This window comes from Solanum verrucosum, unplaced genomic scaffold (genome assembly GCF_900185275.1).
Source record: "Solanum verrucosum unplaced genomic scaffold, falcon-dt-bn FXZP01000043.1, whole genome shotgun sequence".
Classification (NCBI taxonomy): domain Eukaryota; kingdom Viridiplantae; phylum Streptophyta; class Magnoliopsida; order Solanales; family Solanaceae; genus Solanum; species Solanum verrucosum.
Genome location: NW_026020181.1, coordinates 759,112 through 765,015, shown reverse-complemented (window position 1 = coordinate 765,015; position 5,904 = coordinate 759,112). Strand labels below are relative to the sequence as shown.

Below are 5,904 nucleotides of genomic sequence, written 5' to 3'. Positions count from 1 at the left end.
ATCAAGGTGAAAGATTCTTTGCTGAATGAAATATGCATGTTGAATCATTTGAGGTTCTTAAGCATTGGGATAGAAGTTAAATCTCTGCCTTTGTCTTTCTCAAACCTCTGGAATCTAGAAATCCTGTCGGTGTATAATGGAGGATCAACCTTCGTACTATTACCGAGAGTTTGGGATCTTGTAAAGTTGCGAGTGCTGTCCATGAATGATTGTTCTTTTTTTTATTTGGATGCCGACAAATCAATACTGATAAGCAGAGGACACAAATTTAGAGAACTTGAGATATTTAGGGAATCTCATGCTTTCCTATTTGAAAGAAACAGATCATATTTTCAAAAGGTTTCCCAATCTTCACGAGCTTGTATTTGATATCATGGAATCATGGGATTATTCAACAGGGCAATTTTGGTCCCCGAAATTGGATTTTCTAACTGAACTGAAAAACCTCACTGTAAGTTTTAAAAGTTCCTTGCATGGTTTTCTGCAGCCACAAATCGGCCATGGAATTTTCGCTCCCTTCGAGTTTAAAAAAATTGCGGTTGGGAGTTTCCTCTGACATCTGATTCACTGTCAATAATTGCGAGACTGCCCAACCTTGAAGAGTTGTTCCTTTACTATACAATCATTCAGTGGGAAGAATGGAACATGGGGGAGGAAGACACCTTTGAGAATCTCAAATGTCTGAAGTTGGATGAAGTGACTCTTGCCAAGTGGGAGGTTGGAGAGGAATCCTTTCCTGTGCTTGAGAAATTACAACTCCAGGGATGCTATAAGCTTGAGGAGATTCCGCTTAGTTTTGGGGATATTTATTCATTAAGTTTGAGGTTGTGTAGGGCGGGGAGATATGCGGGGCGGATTGATGTGGGTTTTCTAAATATTAATGCAGAGCGGGGCAGGTTGCAGGTCTATGCGATTTTATGCGGGTTTAAACTTAGTTATAACAGTGAGAGCATTATCTAGTAAGAACCCGTTTTAGTGTGTCCTGGACATCTAACCATAGCTTATTAACATTTGTAGGTAATAATGAATAGCTTATCAATGTAAAATACATACTTTGTCGATCAGCTTCCATGAGTTATGTTTCGAACTACATTGCAAGAAAAATTGCTATTAAAAAAAATAATATATGATATATATGTTGCTATGAAAATTTGATATAACATTTGGTGATTTGGCAGGTATCATTTTCTGCTCTCCACAAGGACGTTGTCAACGTTTTGGATATCATGGAAAGGTCAAAGAATGAAGAAGATCAAAATGTTGTTGATGTGGCAGATATTGAAAGGCTGAAATTGGAGCTGGCATTTATTTGTACATACGTCCAGCTTTCTTATTCCGATTTGGAGCAGTTTGAAGAAGTAATGACTGTCGAAGGACAAGATGTTGAGACTCTGGTTCGATCATTTTTTTATGATCATGACAACAACTTCGGGTGTAAATACGACATGCATCATGTCTTGGCTAGCCTCAGGGTTAATATCGATCATTGTATCAGCTCACATCATCATTATACCACCATGACTGAGGAGCAGTTGGATTTCCTCCTCCTGAATATCCATCAGCTATCCAAGTTTGTTGCTGAGCACAAGTTTCCATTAGTGACTCAGGATGAGATTCTCAGAATGTGTGTGGCAACATGAAAGATTTCCATGTGTTGATAGTAAATGGTTGCATTGAGCACAAGATTGTTGAATATGTCTTACCTCTGTTTCAACTCATGGCTGAGATGATAGGACACTTCCTTTGGGATGATCAAATTATTGATGGAGAGTTTCGAGTCTTCAAGCTAGCACATCTACTCATGAAGATTATTCCAATTGAGCTTGAGGTTATGAACATATGTTTTACAAATTTGAGAGATTCAACTTCAGCAGAAGTTGGACACTTCATTAAGCAGCTCCTGGAAACCTCTCCGAACATTCTTTGGGAATATCTTATTCATCTACAAGAGCACATGGTAACTGTTACTACCCCTAGCACTTTAGGGGCTCGAAACATTCATGTCATGATTGAGTTTTTATTAATTATTCTTTCTGATATGACCAAGGACTTTATTCATCATGACAAACTTTTTGATCTTTTGGCACGTGTTGGAGCACTTAATAGGGAGGTAACAACTCTTGTTTGCGACTTTGAAGAGAAATTAAGGAATAAAGAGAGTACAGATGAAACTAATCGTGCAACCCTAAAGTTGCTGGAAAATATTGAACTCCTCAAGGAAGATCTCAGACATGTTTATCTGAAAGTCCCGGATTCATATCAATGTTGCTTCCCTATGTGTGATGGACCACTCTTCATGCATCTGCTACACATACACTTAAATGATTTGCTAGATTCTAATGCTTATTCAATTGCTTTGATAAAGGAACAAATTGGGCTGGTGAAAGAAGACTTGGAATTCATAAGATCTTTTTTCACGAATATTGAGCAAAGATTGTATAAAGATATCTGGGCACGTGTTTTAAATATGGCATATGAGGCAAAAGATGTCATTGATTCAATTATTGTTCGAGACAGTGGTCTCTTACATCTTATTTTCTCACTTTCCATTACTATAAAGAAGATGAAGCTTATCAAAAAAGAGGTCTCTGATTTACATGAGAAGATTCCCAAGAACAGAGGTCTCATCGTTGTGAACTCTCCCAAAAAGCCAGTTAAAAACAACTCATCACCGGCTGGTAAAATGATTGTAGGTTTTGAGGAGGAGAATTGGCTAATGAGGAAGCTCACCAGTGGACCAGCAGATCTAGATGTCATTTCGATCACTGGTATGCCGGGTTCGGGTAAAACTACGTTGGCGTACAACGTATACAAAGATAAATCAATTTCAAGTCATTTCGACCTTCGTGCATGGTGCACAGTTGACCAAGAACATGACGAGAAGAAGTTGTTGGTGAAACTTTATAATCAAGTTATTGGCTCGGATTTGAAGTTCAGTGAGGATATTGATGTTGCTGATTTGCTACGGAGACAACTGTTTGGAAAGAGGTATCTTATTGTCTTAGATGACGTGTGGGATACTACTACATGGGATGAGTTAACAAGACCTTTTCAAGAAGTTAAGAAAGGAAGCAGAATTATATTGACAACTCGAGAAAAGAAAGCGGCTTTGCATGGAAAGCGCAGCACTGATCCTCTTAATCTTCGATTGCTAACACCAGAAGAAAGTTGGGAGTTATTAGAGAAAAGGACATTTGGAAAGGAGAGTTGCCCTGATGAAATATTGGATGTTGGAAAAGAAATAGCCGAAAATTGTAAAGGGCTTCCTTTGGTGGTGGATCTGATTTCTGGAGTCATTGCTGGGAGGGAAAAGAAAAAGACTCTGTGGCTTGAAGTTGTAAATAATTTGCATTCCTTTATTTTGAAAAATGAAGTGGAAGTGATGAAAGTTATAGAAATAAGTTATGACCACTTACCTGATCACCTGAAGCCATGCTTGCTTCATTTTGCAAGTAGGCCGAAGGACAGTGCAATAACAATCTATGAGTTGAAAGATATATGGTTTGCTGAAGGGTTCGTGGAAAAAACAGAAATGAAGAGTATGGAAGAAGTGGTGTAGATTTATGTCGGTGATTTAATTTCCAGTAGCTTGGTAATTTGTTTCAATGACATAGGTGATGACCCGACTTGCAAAATTCATGATCTTGTGCATGACTTTTGTTTGATAAAAGCAAGAGAGGAAAAGTTGTTTGATTTGATAAGTTCAAGTGCTCCATCAGATATGTTGCCACGTCAAATTACCATTGATGATGATGAGGAGCACTTTGGGCTTAATCTTGTCCTGTTTGGTTCAGATAAGAAAAGGCATTCTGGTAAACACCTCTATTCTTTGACTATACATGGAGACCAGCTGGATGACCGTCTTTATGATACATTTCACCTAAGACATTTGAGGCTTCTTAGAGTGTTGTACCTGGATCCCTCATTTATCATGGTGAATGATTCTTTGTTTAATGAAATATGCATGTTGAATCATTTGAGGTACTTAAGAATTGGGACAGATGTTAAATCTCTGCCTTTGTCTTTCTCAAACCTCTGGAATCTAGAAATCCTGTCGTTTCTAATGAAGAATAAACCTTGATACTATTACCGAGAATTTGGGATCTTGTAAAGTTGCGAGTTCTATACATGCATGCTTGTTCTTTTGTTGATATGGATTCTGATGAATCAATATTGATAGCAGAGGACACAAAGTTAGAGAACTTGAGATATTTAGAGAATCTGAAAGTTTCCTATTCGAAAGACACAGAGCATATTTTCAAAAGGCTTCCCAATCTTCAAGTGCTTGCCTTTGATATCAAGGAATCATGTGATTATTCAACAGAGCAATATTGGTTGCTGAAATTGGATTTCCTAACTGAACTAGAAGAACTCAATGAAGGTTTTGAAAGTTCGAATACAAATGTCGACAGTGGGTCCACAAATAGGCCATGGGATTTTCACTTCCCTTCGAGTTTGAAAAAATTGTCGTTGGGTGAGTTTCCTGTGACATCCGATTCACTATCAACAATAGCCAGACTGCCCAACCTTGAAGAGCTGTTCCTTTATTATACAATCATTCAGGGGGAAGAATGGAACATGGGGGACGAAGACACCTTTGAGAATCTCAAATATTTGGAGTTGCATCAAGTAATTCTTGCCAGGTGGGATGTTGGAGAGGAATCCATTCCCGCGCTTGAAAAACTAAAACTATGGAGATGTCATATGCTTGAGGAGATTCCGCCTAGTTTTGGAGATATTTATTCATTGAAAATTATCAAACTTGTAGACAGCCCTCAACTTGAAGTTTCCGCTATGAAGACTAAGGAATATGCTGAAGATATGAGGGGAGGGGACGAGCTTCAGATCCTTGGCCGGAATAATATCCCGATATTTAAGTAGCTTTTGAGCATTATGATTTACTGGGTAGATTGTATATGATTAAGAAAATTTTGTTACACTTGTGAAATATTTTGTATGACTTTTCTGAGTTTCTTTTAGAAAACTTACAAGTCTTTAATAGATTGTGATTTCTGACTTATCTAATCTCTGATATGATCAGGCACTCTTGCAAATTGTGGCGGCTGTGGGTAAGTTCTAGCTTGAGTTTTACTTTTTTATAGATTTGTGAGTTGATGATTTTGAGACTCGATACAGTAACTGCATTTGTAATAAAATAGAAACACCTATCATGGTTATTAATCATCTGCCTTCATGATTACCTAATCCTTGGAAGTTGGAAGGCTCGATGCTGGTTTTTGGGCCATAGTCCATCACTGCAAGGGATTGCAACGACTTTCCCTTTCTGGCCTCCTTACAGGTCGCGTCTTCCAGTACATCGGGGTCCATGCTAAGAAGCTGGAGATGTTCTCCATAGCTTTTACTGGAAATGTAATCTAGGTCTCAACTACATGCTCTCTGGTTGGGAAAGCCTCTGTAAGCTGGAGAGCAGAGACTGCCTCTTCGACGACGAGGCTTTGTTGGCCAATGTTTCAAAGCTGGAGACAATGTGATACCTTTGGATGTCTTCTTGTTCAGTAAGTTATGGCGCATGTCAGCTCCTAGATGGGAGTGGTCATAAGGATACGAGGCCAATATACAGGACAGTGGCAGACTGGCTGGCAGGACGGAGGTTCGACATGCCTGATTTCGTTTGGACTGTGGACGGAGATTCATCAGAACCAACGTCATATAGAACAGGGAATTGGTCCATGGCTTCTGTATAGGAAATACTGCAGGTATCAGTTCTACATTGATCTTTCTCCACACTTTTTTGCTCGAGGCCCTTGTGTAGTTTTAGCGTGCTAGTTGTAGTCGACGGAAGATGGGAGATGAAGGTTATTGGAGAAGGCTTTTGAAGCTCATACACCATCATTTTCACCCTTGATCAAGGGACTAGTAGTAACAAATACTATTGTGTTTTGG

General features: G+C 38.9%; 1 pseudogene; it reads left to right on the top strand.

Moving 5' to 3' along the window:
- Window positions 1-1,187: 1,187 nt before the first annotated feature.
- LOC125829216 (putative late blight resistance protein homolog R1A-3) lies at window positions 1,188-4,881 on the top strand (annotated as a pseudogene).
- Window positions 4,882-5,904: the final 1,023 nt, after the last annotated feature.